Raw genomic sequence first — 18,546 nt, forward strand, 5'->3', positions numbered from 1 at the left:
GCCATTGTTTGTAAGAGCCACCATTATACTATGTGTAAAAAATTTTAAGGAAAACATTGCCCGACTTTTTTTTTAAGAGTTTATTTTTAAGCAATCTCTAACACCCAAGGTGGGGCTTACACTTAACCACCCTGAGATCAAGAGTTGCATGCTCCACGGACTGAGCTAGCCAGGCACCTACCCCTATTGCCAGAATTTTTCAAGATGCCTTTTTTAGAAGACACATCTCAATATTACCTGTGTGAACATGTGAAGAAATGTGCCTCTTAGGCTGGTGGCCATTTGGGGTTAGAATATTATGGCCTGGGCGTCCAGGTGTGGTGATCTATGTAGGTTGGGCATAGAGCGGTCAAGGGAAAGGTCTGGCCTGGAGACAAAGCATGGTGTGTACTTGGCCTACTGTACGTCTCAATGAATGTTTGATGAATGACTGGGGGATGTACTGCATGGGTATATGGGAGTCATCAGAGTACCCTGTAGCTGGGCCTGACAATGTGGTTGAAGTCACCAAAAGATTTGTATGAGGTATGAGGAGAATCAGAATGAAGCCTTCGTGAACACCGTTGGTATTCTAGTGGTCGTGCAGAGGGGAGCCTCAGGAGGAGACTGAAGAAGAGCCTTGAGAGAGGTGAAGAAGAACTGGGAAGACTTGGGGCCACCTGAGAATAAGGGTGAGGAGGTGAGATGTTGTCGTGTTGATGAAGGAGCATCCGTTTCCTAAGATCAGAAGTGTACCCTTTACTAATCTCCGGTTGGAAGGTCATTAAGATAACTCTGCAGACCTGACCAGATACCTCCCAATGCTCTAAACAGATCATACTTCGTACCTGTTTTCCAGAACAGTGTCTTAAATGCAGAATTTGACTGAATTTTGGGTTTTAAGCTCTGTGTGAAAAACTGTAATGCCTATGTTACATTACAGATGAGGTAGCCATAGGCTGTCCTAAGACTACAGAGCGGAAAAGAGACTTGGCTGCTGGTGTTCACCAGATGCTAAGAAAATATGGGGCCGACCTGAGGGAACAATCCCAGGCCTTTGATTTTAAAGCCGGGTAACATTAGTCAAGTTCCTTGAACTTCTTTATGCCTCAAATTTCCCTGTTTAAAAATAGGCATATAGTAATAGTTCCCACTTCAGGATGAACGTGAGGATTCATGGAAAGCTCTTCGCAGGACAGTTAGCCATTATTATGATAAAAGTATTTCAGGGATGCCTGGTAGTGCAGTAGGTTAAGCACCGGATTCTTGATTTCAGCTCAGGTCATGATCTCGGCATCCTGGGATCAAGCCCTGCATTGGTCTCCGTGCTCACCGTGGCATCTGCTTAAGATTCTCTTCTCCTGGGGCGCCTGGGTGGCTCAGTGGGTTAAGCCGCTGCCTTCGGCTCAGGCCATGATCTCGAAGTCCTGGGATCGAGCCCCGCATCGGGCTCTCTAGGGAGCCTGCTTCCTCCTCTCTCTCTGCCTGCCTCTCTGCCTGCTTGTGATCTCTCTCTGTCAAATAAATAAATAAATAAAATCTTTAAAAAAAAAAAAAAAAGATTCTCTTCTCCTTCTGCCCCTCCCCACGACATGCACGTTCTCTTTCTCTCTCTGTGCAATAAATAAATAAAATCTTTAAAAAAAAAGTAATCCCATACTTTTTTCTATAAGGCAATAGAGTAAAACCAATGGTTCCCAATCATGGCTCTGCATCTACCATCATGTAGGGACAGATTTAAAAAAACCAAAGATTTCCCAGACACTCCCCCAGACCTGGTATGTATGTCAGGGTACTTGGGCTTTGGGCTTTTTTTTTTTTGTAAGAACTCCAGGTTTCAGAAGCCTTCCCCTGAAGTTGTGTATCATTTTGGTCATTTTTATTTGGATGTTTGCTTTTTTCTTTGCTAAACCTTATTTTGAACATTGGCTCTTGCTGTTTGTCGATTACGTGAGCTTTCAGGTTATAAATCCAGGTCCATATGTGGATCTTGATGGCCTCCCTTCTTACCTGTCTTCCCCTCTCTCATCGTCCCCTTCTGCTTTGTCCCATACTGAATTTTTAGACAGTTGGGTTGACAGTGTCCTGGACAGCCTAGTTCTCAGGCCCTTTTTATTTATTTTTGTAATGAAACAGATTTAAAAAAGAAACTTTGCTAAGGCAGACATTTGGCATGTTAAAATTGAACTTCAGTTTCGTTTCTAAAATAAATAATTCCACTTCTTTTATTCTTTAAAAAAATGACTGCTCCAGGAAATGCTTCTAAAATAACTGATATTCCCCTTGTTAAAACCAGGGTTGTTACTGGATGGATTCCAGTGACTGTTCTTTTTCCTGGGGTGGGGGGATGTGCAGGAGGAGGACGGGGACAGTGTGGAGAGAGTGCATTACTCCAGGCCAACACACACAGATTGTAGTCCCTCACACCAAGTAGAGCAGTTCATATAATGGCAGTAGATTATTTGGTATATTGTAAAATGTGGTCTGGAAATTAAGAAGTAAAATGTTTACTGTATCTAGATCAGCTAGAATATTCCTTTTAACTTTGGTGTGGAGGTCTTTTGGTAGAAGGAATCAAGGGGTTGCTGCAGAAACAGCCTGGGTGCTTTCTCTATTTAGTTCGTAGATTTTACATTTCATACGAATGAGGAATGACTGAAATGTCAGCTTTATCAGGGTGGAAATTTTGGTCAGTGCTTTAATTCCCAGCACTTAGATAGTGCCTGGCACATAGCAAGTGCTCAAGAAAAGTATATAAAGGAATGGGCTAACAACGATTAGACAGCCCAGGGCTCCTGGGTGACTCAGTGGGTTAAGCGGCTGCCTTTGGCTCAGGTCATGCTCCCAGGGTCCTGGGATCGAGCTCCACATCTGGCTTTCTGCTCAACGGGGAGCCTGTTTCTCCCTCTCCTACTCCCCATGCTTGCACTCCCTCTCTCACTGTGTCTCTCTCTCTGTCAAATAAATAAATAAAAAATCTTAAAAAAACAAAACCAATTAGACAACCCAGACTAAAAATGACATCTACCACTTTGTGCTGCGAAACTTCCTCAAGAACCATGTAAGGTGGGGCGCTGGTCGGGTGGCTCAGTCGGTTAAGCTCTGCCTTCGACTCGGGTCACGATCTCAGTGTCCTGGGATCGAGCCCCCAGTTGGGCTCCAAGCTCAGCTCGGAATCTGCTTGTCCTTCTCCCTCTACTTCTACCCCCTGCTTTCTTTCTCTCTCAAGTAAGTAAAATCTTCGTTTAAAAGTCCTTGTAGGAAGGGTCTGGGTCTCCTGTCCATGGTTGGGTCCTCAGTGCCTTATTTGTCAGCATTGCAGTTTCTTAGTAAATATTCGTTGAATGAACATATAGTGTTAAATTTCTATAATGTTTTCTTATTTGGTTTTATCGGTTGGCAGTCCCAGGGACTTGGCTGAGAGTACCACCCCAGTTTCACAAATGAGGAAACAAAGGTTAAAGAGAATAAATTAGTTATTCCAGAAAGCCACAGGTCCCAAGTAGCAGAGCTAGGACTACAAGCTCTTTTTTTTTTTTTTTTAAAGATTTTATTTATTTATTTGACAGAGAGTAGGCAGAGGCAGACAGAGGGAGAGGGGGAAGCAGGCTCCCCGCTGAGTAGAGAGCCCGATGTGGGGCTCAGTCCCAGGACCCTGAGATCATGACCTGAGCTTGAAGGCAGAGGCTTTAACCCACTGAGCCACCCAGGCGCCCCAAGCTCTTAAGCTGCTCAGTTCTTCATCCCCTGTTCTTTCCAGAACAGCCTTTAAAACTTAATAAGCATAACTTCCCACTCTTTGCTCCCGGAGTGAAAACCCTATGTCCTTGAGAGCATGACAGGGGAAGTTACCATATGAAACCTTTCCAAATTACCTAATGGCCTCCCCATCAGCGACAATCTTTGTTGGGTGCCTGTTGGATTATTCATAATAGATCCTTCTAAGTTGCCTGTGATGGGTGCCTGTGATACATTCTTTTGGGGGGAAAAAAACAAAAAATTTTAATGCAATCTTCTTTTCTCCCAAACATTTTAAGGTGTAAATTTATTAATACTGTGAATCTACGTTTTTAAAGTCAAATTTCCAGTGGCTCCTGGGTGGCTTAGTCACTTAAGCACCCGACTCTTGGTTTTGACTCAGGTCGTGATCTCGGGGTCGTGGGATCGAGCCTCGCATCGGGCTCTGAGTTCAGTGTGGGTTCTGCTTGTCTCTCTCCCTCTGTTCCTCTTTCTCTCTCTCTCAAATCAGTCTTTAAAATTTCCAAGGTGGTGAGAGGAATGTTCTCCAGTGTATTTTTGCCCAGTCCTGCAGGTCATTTTGAGATAGAAATTTCTGAAATGTTGAATTGGCTTGGCTGGTATTTCTGGACTCAAGCTCAAGAAGGAGAAACCTTCGCGGTGATATTAGAATAGAAAAAATACAACGCCGGCCAAACACCGAAGAGTCTCAAATTGTGGCAAACGTCTGGGTGCACATTTTGCCAAAGGCAAAGCTGAAGATGGAGCTGAAGACGGAGCAACACGCAGCCGAGGTTCCAAGAAAGAATTTCAAAATCTATGAATCTGATCTAATTCTTATTTATGTTTCTTTTCTGTTGAGAAAGATCGTTTGGTAGCTCCAGCAAGATTCTATCTGATTGGATTAGTGGGTGAGAGTTGGTCCTCCCAGACCACTGCATCTGAACGTAACCGTCATTACCTTACAAATAACTTTAGAGAGTTACTCAAACAATACCCCAAAGCTTTGATTTCACTGTGACACGGCAACACGAATCTAATTCCCTTTGCCCGCTGTGGACATTGACCTTGAATATTAGAACAGAGACATCGAGGGGAATAAATAAATTGCCAGTATTGTGTTTCCTCCAGGATACAGCCATGGGAATGGACGGTAGGGACTCGAGGAGCAGTTTTGCGTGGATGAAAAACCAGAAAACCAAACCAAAACAAAACCCTGTATTTTCTTTTTTCTCCGGGTGCCTGGCTTCTCAAATGAGGCGAGACGAGCTGTCGTGTTTGTTCTGGCTCTTACAAAGCGTGATCCCATTCTCCCTCGACGGGGCTTTTTTTATTAGCAGCCTCACAGCCCATGCCTTTGTTGTCCGGCTGCACAGTAGTTCAGGCTATCAAGCAGGGCGCTCTGTGCAGGCTTTCCAGAGAGCATTTGCCATCCGTCCTCTTCTCTCCCCTGGCTTTTCAGACTATCCACATCGTGTGCGACTCTTGGGTTTCTGATTGGGGCGGCGGGGATACTGCAGGTGGCTGTTACGAAAGACGTAGGTAGGGGAGAGCAGCGTTTCAAATAACTTCAGAGAAAAGAGGGAAATCTTGCTCCCTCTCTGAGGTTTGTATCAGACAGAAGACAGGAAGTATTAGGATTATGTTAGATTATTTCTCAGCAACTCTTATTTACTTAATTTTTGAAACCACTCATGTCTCCCCACTACGATTTGGGTCATTTGGTCGAGAAGAGGCTGCGACCCAATGCCATCCGTCACTTGTTTCCAGCAGGTGGGGTGAGCACGGATTGTTCTTACCTCTAGCAGGTGGACTCAGGGCAAGGATTGCGTTATCTTGTTGAAAACCTTTTGTCCTGCTTTGAGCTGTGGGCATGCGCTGTTGTCCACAGGGCAAGTAGTAGGACCAGCAAGCTTTCAGTGTGACCGGCAGTTTCTGGTCAGGACACCTGCTGCCTGAGCACAGTGCGACCATTGTTTCTCTAATTGAGCGTGCTCCGGGCACAGCCACCACATCTTTTTTAGCCTGCACTTGAGTCTTTGTTTTTTTTATTTTTTATTTTTTCCCCTGCATGCATTTCATTTTTGGGGGAACAAATGTCTGTCTTGTTCTTCTGGTTTTGCTGGTATGAATTTAACGTGTGCGTGTTCCCTACCAACTTGTATTTCCAAGCATGCCTGCTGAGCCTCGTTGCCATGGGAAGAGGAGTGGGTCAGAGTGAAGGCGGGTGATCTGAGCTTTGATCCCTGATCCTCTCGTCCCTGCTGCGTGGCCTCAGGAAAGCCATTGAGACTCTCAGGGCATCCAGGGTCTTCATTTGTAATCTGAGGGAGTTTTGGGGTTCTAGGAATGATGGCTTGCCACGTCCTCTAGTGTTACGATTCCACCACTGTGTTTTGTGTTTTCTGGGATGCCGAGAGTGTCAAAAATGGAGTGGGTCAAGTGTTCACGAGGGCTGGGCTCCTGTGAGACAGTAAGTAACACCAGGAGGCGCTCTTTTTAGTTAAGCAAAAATTAATAGGGTATGGCCAGTGATAGAGAGGTTTGGATGCAATCAGTTAAAGGAGGAAAATAACTATGGTCTTCTTGTCTCTTTGTGGCAAGTTTGCAGTAAACAAACACATGTTTCTTCTAGGAAACTAGTGTTCTTTGGCCCTGGAAATGTTATTTGGACATTTGGGTTTTGAATTTCTAAGTTAGGAATTATTGAGCTCAGATAGATGAAGACTTCTTAATTTATTAGCTCTTATTGTTCAGATGAGAAGAAACCCACAGATCAGGCTAATATAAGATGGGCACCAGTTGCTGATTTGTGTCCCCATCATGTTTAATAAAAATCTTATTGAAAAATATTCTGGTTCTGTAAGTGATACATAGGAGTTATGGAAAATTTGGAAAACACCAAGAAGGACAGACAAATAAGCTTCTAATTCCATGACCCAGAAATAGTTCTTTCGTCATACTTTTGTGTCTTTAATTATATACTTAGTTTGTAGAACAAAATTGGGATCATACCATACATATATAACTTTCCTGTGCTCCTTTCGAGATGATTTTTGGGCCCGAGCTTTCAAGAGAAGGTGGAGATTAATGTAATATTATGCTTGGCACTCTTGTGACAGGGTCTGTTTTGCCTTACAGAAATAGAATTGTAGTCCTAGTATCTGAAAATAACATTTGTCCTGTTCCCCTTGAACAGGCTTTCAATAGTTAGCATATATAGATGTTGTCATAATGAATAGTATAATGAACAAATGAGGACTTCTTAATTTATTTGTTTTAATAGTTCACTGATTGCTTTTCTAAGGTTTCCTCACTTTGGTTTTCTGTACCAGAATTGCTAGCTGTAATATCAGTGAGCAGAAGTTATTTTAACACTGTTTTTCTAGACGCCTTCATTCCTCAAGCTGAAGCATGGTTGCTGGCGTGGGCTAGGCCACAGCTTTGGCACTAAGGAGGATGGTTAAGAAATTCCTTTTGCCCAAATATATGATGCATTTGATAATATTTATAATTTACTTGTTGAATATTGGTTTAATATGTCATTTTTCTCCATTGGGAAATGAAAGATGATTAGTTTCCCCTTTTGGATTACTTAGCCTATAAAATTTTCTGTTACACCATTGGCTTTGCATCGAAAATGCATTCTAAATCCCGAACCATGTTGGAATTCTTTATGACCTTCCCTTATGTGTCTTTTGGTGGTGCTCTTTGAAGTCCTGAAATGTTTTTATATTTGATTGAGATTAAATCTGGGTTTCATTTTACTTTTTAAAACATATTGAGCAAGTTAATTTTCTGTTCGAGTTCCTAAGGGGAATGATTCTAGCCCTCTGTGTCCCAAGAATTCAGACTGAGCCTTGCCAGAACATTCCTGTGGTTTTCCAAAGGGCAGATCACTGTGTTCATGAAATTTTAGTTGTAGCTTGTGTTTTCTGTGGTTAATTAAAACATCTGGCTTTTGCATTTTCCACAAACAGAGTCTAATCGTTTGGCCGAACCCTTTCAATAATGATTAAATGCCTCAGTCCTTTAGGGTAGCCCAGACCTGTCCTTCGGACACCTTACACGCTGTTGTCTCTGTTCATTAATGACTTTAAACAGTTGGAAAACGTTTGGGGTTATCCTGCCAAACACAGACGAATGAGAGAGAGAGAGAGAGAGAGTTGGTGAAGATGAATCCGTCCAATGGCTCTGGCTTTTCCCCTGCAGGTCGGAGCTGCTGTGGGTGAGCTGCTGTGGTCCGTGGCCAAGCATGCTGCTGTGGCCGGATCTGGCCAGCCGTGGAACAGAAACATTTGCTGGATGGAAAATCCATAAAAGAAAGCTCCTGTGAAAGCTGGAGACAGACGCTAACTAAGTCAAATCAGGTTAGTATCAGAGAGGCTGGATGAAGCGGATCGGGTCAGCTAGGGAAAGGCTGTTTGGTTTATTCTAGAACGTGTTTCTGGAACAGCCCCAGATAGTCCTTTCCAGTTATTGGAGAGTCCTAGCATTGCAGACATGGCCGGTAGATCCTGACGTATCTCCGTGCGCGGTGAATCGTCGTCTTTCTTCTTCGTCCTCTGCCCTGTCCTCTTGCCCGTCTTCCTCTTCTCTTTCAGAGAAGAGCAAGTCTTCAGCACCGCGTATGAAAGAGGCCCCAGCCAGAGGCGCCCCAAAACAACCGGGGTGATCTTGGCTTGACTTTGGAGAGAAACCCTCTTCTTGAGGAAAGCATGGGCTCGCGCTGGTGCCTTCAGACTTGCCCTCCTTTGTGTCTTCACACTGGGAAGCTGGGAGTCACGGAGACCTGCCATTTCTGGTGGGGGCGCTTCCGGCCCTGGTTTGCTTGGCAAGATTTTTACTTACTCTTATCTCCTCTTAGACAAAAGCTAGCAACATGTTCATTTTTGGCAGTGCGTGCATTTGGCATGAAGATACTCCCATAGCACAGGAGAAAAGAAGTGTCCTGAAAATAATAGGACTATAGAGTAATGCAGTATGGCCTGACGGTAGGCCAGCAGAATAAGCTGATGCAGTAAGGTGGGGATAATTCTTTCTGAGAACATGTGCTGTCCCCACAGTAGAGGCACAGAACACAAGCTCTTGGGTATTCAGGGGGTAACTCAGCATTAGACATCATGAACAGTCCATGAAACTCACCAGACAGGAGCGCGTCAGCAGTCTTGAGACCCCATCAAATAGTGACCGTCTGTTGACTTCACCCGCCCACAATCCCTTTACCCCTTTCAGATTTTCCCTCGGCAGTTAGTCACCCTTCATTTGTTGTCAGCCTGTATGGTCAGAGGAGGTGACCTCACTGGCTCTGTCAGGGGCATGTGACATAAGTGTGGCTAGTCAGGGTCACAAGGATGGGTTTATGGAGGACTCCGTATTTTCACTGACCCTGTTGAAAAGACCATTTTCCTTTTTGTAGGTTTGTTAAGCTGGAGTGGCTAGTTTCCCCGCTTTGCCATCCTTTAAGGAAAGCCTTTCTGAGAATAAAGTTAACACAGAGAAGATTAGAGCAGGGAGATGCAGGAAGTGAGATGAAGGAAAGGGGAGACACACACACACACACACACACACACACACACACACACAGACACCCATGACCCGAGAGGCAGCAACCACCTAAAGCCAGCAACCCTGGCTTCACTTTCCTGGCAGGTTAGGGAGTTCGTTTGAAATAGATCCCCATCACTTAGATCTAAACAGGTCCTGTTGGGAAGGCCTCCTTCTAGGTGTGAGGTCTGAGGGGGGAGATGATTGGTGCTCCCTGTCTTCAGGGGCTCCCAGCAGAGGGGATGGGCCAGATCCGTACTCTGACACACAGTGTGAAAAATGTTTCACTAACGGTGAGAGCTAAGTTCTCTGGGAGTAGAGGTACAATTATGAATTCTGCTGGGTTTTGGAGAGACTGGCAGAGCGCTGTTATTTAACAAAGGGAGAAGTAGAATTTAGTCCTTGGGAACATTTAACGAAATACATTTAGTTCAGTTACTTGCTTTTTGAGTCTGGAAGAAAGAGAGGCTTTCTAGAGCTTGCAGTTAAAGTAAATAGCAGATAAGGAAGATAACTTCAGAGTTCCACTAGTAGTAGAATCCTGGTGTTTACAGTAAACACAATTGTGTTGGGAGCAGCCAAATGAGAGATTATCAGAAAGCTGTCCAGAGTTTATTTAAACAGAGTAGGCTAATGGCTGCTCTTCTCACTAAAACCTCAGTTGGCTTTCTGCTCAAGAAGAATTCCAAGCACATTGTGAATTTTAAAATTTATTTCTTTTTCTTAATGTTAGGCTTTATTATGTCATTTTTTAAATAATTGACCGTGCTTTTTTACTTTAATTTTTTATTATTTATTTATTTATTTAAAAATATATTTTATATTTATTATATATATATATTTGTTATTTATTTGTCTGTTTGATTTTGAGAGAGAGACAGAGAGGGAGATTGTGCACGGGGATAAGGGGGTGGGCTGGGAGGAGTAGAAATAGAGGGAGAGAGAGAGAATCTTAGTTAGACTCCACGCCCTGCGTGGAGCCCAGCATAGGGCTCTATCTCACGACCCTGAGATCATGACCTGAGCAGAAATCAAGAGTGGGATGCTTAACCACCTGAGCTGCCTAGGTGCCCCTGCTTGCTTTTTCAAATTAACAGATTTTATTTTGGGAAGGGAGTTTTAGGTTACAGAAAAATTGAGCAGAGAGTATAGAATGTTCCCACATACCCCAACTACCACTCAAGAGTTTTCCCTATTAATATCTTGCATCAGTTTCGTACACTTGTTACCGTGAATGAGCCAATATTGATACATGATTATTAATTAAAGTCCATGGTTTACACTAGGGTTCACTCTTTGTGTTGTACATTATGTGGGCTTTGACAAATAAATGATATGTATGTATCATTATAGAGTCACACGGGATGGTTTCAGTGTCCTAAAAATTCACGTTCTGACTGTCCTTCCATCTTCCCTTCTCTCTGAATTCCTGGCAACTATCGGTCGTTTTCGTGTCTCTGTAATTTTGCCTTTTCCAGAATGTCATGTTTGGAGTCACACATCATGTAACCTTTTCAGACTGGCTTCTTTCACTTAGAAATAAGCTTTTAAGATTCCTCCATGTTTTTTGTGGCTTGATAGCTCATTCCTCTTCAGTGCTGAATAATATTCAATTGTCTGGACGTGCCACAGTTCATTTATCCATTCACGGATTGAAGGATATCTTGGGTACTCCCCAAAGTTCGGCAGTAGTGAATAAAGCTGCTGTGAACATTCATGTGGCTTTTATGTGGACATAAATTTTTAGTTTCTTTGAGAAAATACCAAGGAGCATGATTTCTGGATTGTATGGTAGAAGTATGTTTAATTTTGTAAGAAACTGCCAAACTGTCTTCTGAAGTGACTGTACTATTTTGCATTCCCACCAGCAATGAATGAGACTTTGTTTCACCACATCTTTGTCAGCGTTTAATGTTGTCAGTGTTTTAGATTTTAACCATTTTAATAGGTGTATGTGGCATTTCATTGTTATTTTTATTTGCAGTTCCCTAATGATGTATGACATTCAGCCTCTTTACATGTGCTTGTTTGCCACCCATATATCTTGTACGGTGAGGTACCTGTTCAGATCTTTGCCCATTTTTAAGTCAGATTGTTCATTTTCTTATTGTTGAGCGCTAAGAGTTCTTTGTATGTTTTGGGTACCAGTCCTTTATCAGATAAGTCTTCTGTGGAAATATTCTCCCTGTTCTGTGGCTTATTTTTTTTCACTCTCTCTCTCTTTTTTTTTTTAAGATTTTTATTTATTTATTTGACAGACAGACCACAAGTAGGCAGAGAGGCAGGCAGAGAGAGAGGAGGAAGCAGGCTCCCCACTGAGTAGAGAGCCCGACATGGGGCTCCATCCCAGGACCCTGAGATCATGACCTGAGCTGAAGGCAGAGGCTTTAACCCACTGAGCCACCCAGGTGCCCCCCTTTTTTCACTCTCTTGACAATGTCTTTCTCATAACTGAAGTTTTTAATTTTAATGAAGTCCAACTTATCAATTATTAGTTCTTTCGTGGATTGTTGTCATTGTATCTAAAAGTCACTGCCACCCCAAGGTCATCCAGGTTTTCTCCTTATCTTCTAGAGTTTTATAATTTTATGTTTTACATTTAGCCCTATGGTCCCCAGGTGTTTTGAATTAATTTTTGTGAAAGCTGTTGAGGTCTTTGTCTAGATTCATAGTTTGTATGTGAAATTATAGTTATTCTAGCACCATTTGTTGAAAAGAATCCTTTCTTTATTGAAATGCGTTGGCTCCTTTGTCAAAGATCAGTTGACTGTGGTTGCGTGGGCCTATTTCTGGGCTCTCTGTTATGTTCCATTGATCTATTTGTTTATGCTTTGAACAGTACCACACTGTCTCAATTACTACAGCTTACAGTAAATCTTCAATTCAGATAGTGTTAGTCCTCTGACTTTGTTCTTCTCCCTCTGTATCGTATTGGCTATTCTGGACTTGCTTCTCCTTATAAACTTTAGATCAGTTTATCAATATCCACAAAGCAATTTGCCAAGATTTTGATTGAGATTGTGTTGACTCTCTAGGTCAGGTTGAGAAGAACTGATATCTTAATAGTATTGAGGCTTCCAATCCATTAATGTGGCATCATTCCCTTTATTTAGAACTTCTTGATTTCTTTCATCAATTTTATGGTTTTCGTAATATAGATCTTGTATTTATATCTAAGTATTAGATATGTATCTAAGTATTTCATTTATTTTGATGCTGGAATTAACAGTATTATATTTCAAATACCGGTTGTTTATTGATGGTATGTAAGAAAGCAAATGACTTTTTCATATTAACTCTGAATTCTGCAGACTTGCTCTGATTGCTTATTTGATCCAGGAATATTTTTACTGATTCTTTGGGATTTTCTGCATAGACATTCGTGTCATTTGTGAACACAAAGACTGTTTTATTTCTTCCTTCTCAATCTATTCCTTTTTTCTTTTCTTTTCTTTTCTTTTTTCTTTTTTAGGGATTTTATTTGTTTGACAGAGAGAGACACAACAAGAGAGGGAACAAAAGCAGGGGGAGTGGGAGAGGGAGAAGCAGGCTTCCTGCCGAGGAGGGAGAAGCAGGCTTCCTGCCGAGCAGGGAGCCCGATGTGGGCCTTGATCCCAGGAACCCAGGATTATGAACTGAGTGGAGGGCAGGTGCTTAACAACTGAGCCACCCAGGCACCCCTGTTCCTTTTATTTTCTTGTCTTACCTCACTAGCTAGGACTTCTAGTATGATGTTGAATGGGAGTGGTGAGAAGTATCTTGCTTTGTTCTTGATCTTCATGAGAAAATATCTAGTTTCTCACCATTTAAGTATAATATTAGCTATAAGTTTTTTGGCAGATGTTCTTTATTAAGTTGAAGAAGTTTCCCCCTCTAATCCTGGTTTGCTGAGAGTTTTTTTCGTGAATGGGTATTGGATTTTTATCAGATACTTTTTCTCTATCTATTAATAGGATCAGATGATTTTTTTCTTTTTTAGCTTATTGATATGATGGGTTATATTAATTGATTTTTTAAAAAAGATTTTATTTATTTATTTCTTTGACAGACTGAGATCACAAGTAGGCAGAGAGGCAGGCAAAGAGAGAGGAGGAAGCAGGCTCCCCACCTGAGCAGAGCCCGATGCAGGGCTCGATCCCAGGACCCTGGGATCATGACCTGAGCTGAATGAAGGCAGAGGCTTTAACCCACTGAGCCACCCAGGTGCCCCTATTAATTGACTTTTGAATGTTGAACCAGCCTTTTGATGGGGATTGTGTTGAAACTCTAGATCAATTTGAGGAGTATTGCCATTTTGCCAATATTAAGAGTTCTGATCCAGGGTGCCTGGGTGGCTCAGTGGAGTAAGCGTCACCTCTTGATTCTGCCTCAGATTGTGATTTCAAGGTTGTGAGATTGAGGCCTTCATGTAGCCTGTTTAAGATTCTCTCTCTGCCCCTCCCCCCACTGCATGCCTGTGTGTGTGTGTGTGTGTGTGTGTGTGCGCGTGTGTGCACACGCACTCTCTCAAAAAAAAACTGGAAAAAACAAAAGAGCTCTGATTCATTAACATGGAATATGTTTCCATTGATTTGGATCGTTTTCTTTTTAAAGATTCATTTATTTAGGGAGAGAGAGACAAGGGGAGGGGCCCAGGGAGAGGGAGCAAGATAATCCTAAGCAGAGTCCCCACTGAGCAGGGAGCCTGATGTGGGGCTTGATCCCATGACCCCAAGATCATGACCTGAGCTAAAACCAAGAGTCAGACACTCATCCGACTGAGTCACCCTGGTGCCCCTAGATCTTTTAAAATTTCAACAATGTTTTGTTGTTTTTAGGCAACAAATCTTGCACTTTGCTATTAAATTTATTCCTAAGTATTTTTTCTTTTTGTTACTTTCATAAATGTAATCATTTTTAAAATTTCATTTTCAGAGTGTTCATTGCCAGAATATAGAAATAGTTGATTTTTATAAATCGATCTTATTTCCTTAAGCCTTGAACTTGTTTATCAGTACTGACAGTTTTATATTGTGTTGCGATTTCCTTAGGATTTTCTATATACCAGATTATGTCATCTGGAAATAGACATAGTTTCATTTCTTGTTCAGTCTGGATGTTATTACCATTATATTTTACAGGGATTTGAAAACTTGGCTCTGATACAAGGAGTACAAAGTAACGAGCTTTGGAGTTACTAATGAAATCATCCTATTATGTAGCTTTTGAAAAGAACAAAAGATGATAATTATGAAACTTACCTCCTTATTATCAAGTTAGTTCCACAGTCGGTGAGCTTCTTAGACACCCCTGTATCTTCTTTAGCCGTTCAAATTCTTCGCTTATTTTCATATTGAGTTATTTGTCTCTAAGTCCCTTATCAGATACATCATTTGCACATATTTCTCCCAGTCTGTGGCTTCTCTTCTCATTTTCCTAGTACTGTCCTTGAAGCTCAAAAGAATATATTCAAATTCCAGTTAACATACAGTGTGATACTAGTTTCAGGCGTACCATAAAGTAATTCGGCGCTTGCGTACAACACCCAGGGCTCATCACCTGCTTGACCCATCCCCCCACCCACCTCCCCTTTGATGACCATTAGTTTGTTCTCTGTAGTTAAGAGTCTGTTTCGTGGCTTGCCTCTCTCTCTCTTTTTTTCTTTTGCTCATTTGTTTCTTAAATTCCACACGAGTGAATCCATATGGTATTGGTCTTTCTCTGACTGACTTAACTTCAGTTAGCATTATACTCTCCAGCTCCGTCCATGTCATCACAAATGGCACGATCTCAGTCTTTTTTTTATGGCTGAGGAATATTCCATTGTCTCTACATATCACATCTTCCTTATCCATTCATCAGTTGATGGACATGGGCTATTTCCACAATTTGGCTACTGTAGATATTGCTGCAGTAAATATCAGGGTACATGGATTTCTTTTGAGTTAGTATTTTTGTATTCTTTGGGTGAGTTTCTGGTAGTGCAATCGCAGGGTCGTAGGGTAGCTCTATTTTTAACTTTTTGAGGAACCTCCATTCTGTTTTCCAGAGTAGATGCATCAGTTTGCTTTCCTACCAACAGTGTAAGAGGGTTCCTCTTTCTCCACGCCCTTGCCAACCCCTGTGGTTTCTTGTGTTGTTGATTTTAGCCATTCTGACCGGTGTAAGGTGATATCTTACTGTAGTTTTGATTTGTATTTGCCTGATGATCAGTGATGTTGAGTGTCTTTTATGTGTCTGTTGGCCATTTCCAGGTCTTCTGCCCACTTTTTAATTAGATTATTAATTTTTTGAATGTTGAGTTTTAGAAGTTTTTAATTGTAATGAAGTTCATTTATTCTGTCTTTTCTTTTAAAGTTCACGATTTTGAGGTTTCTAAGTATTCTCTACCTAACTAAAGGTCACTGAAACTTTCCCCCTTGTGTTTCTCTCTAGAACATTTGTCATCTTAGTTCTTATACTTAGGGCTTTGGTCCATTTGGGGTTAAGTTTTGGGTATTGTGTGAGGTTCAAGTATATGTTCATTTTTTTCCCTCCCGCGGCTATCCAGTTGTCTCAAAACTATTTTCTGAGAAGACTGTCTTTTACCTTTTGATATATTTTAGCACCTTGTAGGAAATCATTTGACCATAAATGTAAGAATTTCTCTCAGAACCCTCAGTTCTGTTTCATTGATTATTTGTGCCTGTCCTTACGCTTGTTCCATATTGTACTTTACTTAGGTTTGCAATGCAGGTTTTTTTTTTGTGAAAAAGTTTTGCCTAAGAAATGGGGTTAAGTCGCAATATGTCTCTCTTTATTTTTACTATCATATCTTTGCTTCTTTTCCTCTCCATTCCTATTTGAGTCACTCTCTTAGAAGTACTAGTCTTTGGTTATTTTTCTTTCGGATAAATGTGGAAATCTGAAATGGGAGAAGAGAATGGAAACCAATTTAGATGGATTTTCTAGAATACTGTATGCATTGCTTTAAATTTAAAAATGCTCTGTTTTTCATAAAGATGGTAAGCATTCTAATGCCCATTATCCATTCGAATAAAACATTAAAATTTTCCATTACTTCTGTCTTAATCATTACCAATAACTATTGACTGAAGGATTTGCAAGTTTGGTATATTATCTCAAGAATTTCAAGAATTTTCATTAATGATTATATGAATTGGGTCTATTTTTACATAAAATGATACATTTCACAAAACATTTTATTAAATGGAAAATCTATGAAATAAAATGTTTTGGGTTTTGGTAACAGAGTACGATTTTATGTTTCATAGAAACTGAACATTTTTCATAGTTCAATTAAAATGCCACCTGCATTTTTAAAAATATTTACCCGTGCTCTTTTTGTCTTTGAGTTAGTATAGTTCTCAATAAGCAACTGTGCAGACATTAAAATAATTGGATTGGAAGTATGAAGACTGCAAATTTTTATTTCTTCCTTAATTACAACTCTGTAAAAATCGTGAAGAGGTGTGATTTAGAAGGAAAAAAAAATCAGTGCTTTCTTTGGTGACATTTGGATTCTAGTTGGCCATTTTGTTTTGTCATTAAGTTATAATTTTGTTTGGGGGATAACTTATTTTTAATTTGAAAAATCATAAAATTTTGGTCTCGGTGAAATTCAGAGACAGTTCTTTTCTCTCATGTACCGCTGGAAGCTGACTTCTGCCGCTGGGCTTTAATTGAGTATTAAAATCAAAATTAGATCTAGAATGTTTTCTTGCAGTTCTATTAGGAACAGGTCTATGGTCAAGCCATGCTTCCCCGTTTCCTGAGGGCTCAGTTCAGGAAGGCTTCTCTGCCTCTTGCTCTTTCTTGGCAAGCTTCTTATTTCCGCCTGGGTAGACTACCATGATGGGAGCAGACATGCATGTCACCTGCCCCTTTGTTTTCTTTGGCTGTCCTTTGGCTGATAATGTCACCGCATAAAAATGCATCCATAGGGGCGCCTGGGGGGCTCAGTGGGTTAAAGCCTCTGCCTTCGGCTCAGGTCATGGTCCCAGGGTCCTGGGATCGAGCCCCGCGTCGGGCTCTCTGCTCAGCAGAGAGCCTGCTTCCGCCTCTCTCTCTCTGCCTGCCTCTCTGCCTACTTGTGATCTCTGTAAGTCAAATAAATAAATAAAATCTTAAAAAAAAAATGCATCCATAGAGCAACGTGGGATTATTCTTTTCATTGTTCATTTAAAAGAAAAAGCCAGGGGCATCTGGGTTGCTCAGTTGGTTAAGCATCTGACTCTTGATTTTGGCTCAAGTCATGATCTCAGGGTTGTGGGATGGAGTCCCTGCCTCAGGCTCTGTGCTTAGCATGGAGTCTGCTTGTCCCTCTCCCTCTGCTTCTACACTCCCCCCTCACCCCCGCACCGCTCTCTTTCTCTCAAATAAATAAATAAATAAAATCTTTACAAAAACATAAAAGGGAAAGCCATAGGTAAGCTTCCACTTACAACTCTAGGACTCAGGAGGTGGGCATCATGGCTCTTTTACCCTGCCATTCCTTTAAAACTTTTCTTTCTCTTTGATGCCTTTTCAAAGTCTTTGTGACCTATTTGCAGAATGATGAATGGACCCTGTGAGGCCAGTAGTATGTAAAATGTTCTAGGAAAATATGTTTTCGGTCTTGTTTTTCTTAGGGAGCTAAAACGAAATATGGCTGGGTGATAGTAACTTCTTAACTTTATGGAGAGCCTTGTGCTGGATGATGTTTGGGGTTCACGATGATTGAATACACGAAATTTGAGTCATGGTACAGTGACACCTGCGAAGGCTCTGGACTTTTATTATCGTTTGGTTGCCGATGAAGCAAAATCAGATCAACTTCATCACATTCAGTGAGCCAGTAATGAAAAGAGTGTCCGGAGCTTGCTTTCGTTAGGAGAAACCACATTTTGTGTCAATGTGTAGTGGAGAGGTTTATGACAAATATATTAATGGAGTTTGGCATCTCACATCTTTTTTGATTTTTTGCTTGTCTTTCTAGTTTTTATGTGAAATAATCTGAATTATCAAGTTTCCTTGAAAAGCCTTCAAAGGTACCATACTTGAGTGACCTATAATCAATTGTTATTTACTTTAATGTAATTACTACTATAAGAACAAGCAGTGGTTTCTCAGTCCTATATTGACCTGTAATGAATAAAACATTTTATTTGATGACATGGTCTGAATAAGATCTATATTCATGACACGGTAACTGTTCATAACTTTGGATTGATTATTATCTGCCAGATTGATTATTATCTGCTCCAATAAGAATTGATCTTCCACTTCATTCATTAAAAGAAATAGTCTGCTGGGTGTTTTTAT

General features: G+C 41.2%; 1 protein-coding gene across 3 annotated transcripts in view; it reads left to right on the forward strand.

Annotated features, from left to right (window-relative positions):
• The window catches only part of APBB2 (amyloid beta precursor protein binding family B member 2), a 378,415-nt gene that overhangs the window by 69,374 nt on the left and 290,495 nt on the right, over positions 1-18,546 (forward strand). For 2 of the 3 annotated variants that reach the window (XM_032852788.1, XM_032852795.1), the window contains exon 2: positions 7,930-8,087. The exons of the other annotated variant lie outside the window; for it this stretch is intronic. The gene's annotated coding sequence lies outside the window, so the exon portion shown is untranslated. The remainder of the gene's footprint in view (positions 1-7,929; positions 8,088-18,546) is intronic. 3 annotated transcript variants of the gene reach the window in all.

Source organism: Lontra canadensis, unplaced genomic scaffold (assembly GCF_010015895.1).
Source record: "Lontra canadensis isolate GAN:19392208 unplaced genomic scaffold, GSC_riverotter_1.0 scaffold1, whole genome shotgun sequence".
Taxonomy (NCBI): Eukaryota; Metazoa; Chordata; class Mammalia; order Carnivora; family Mustelidae; genus Lontra; species Lontra canadensis.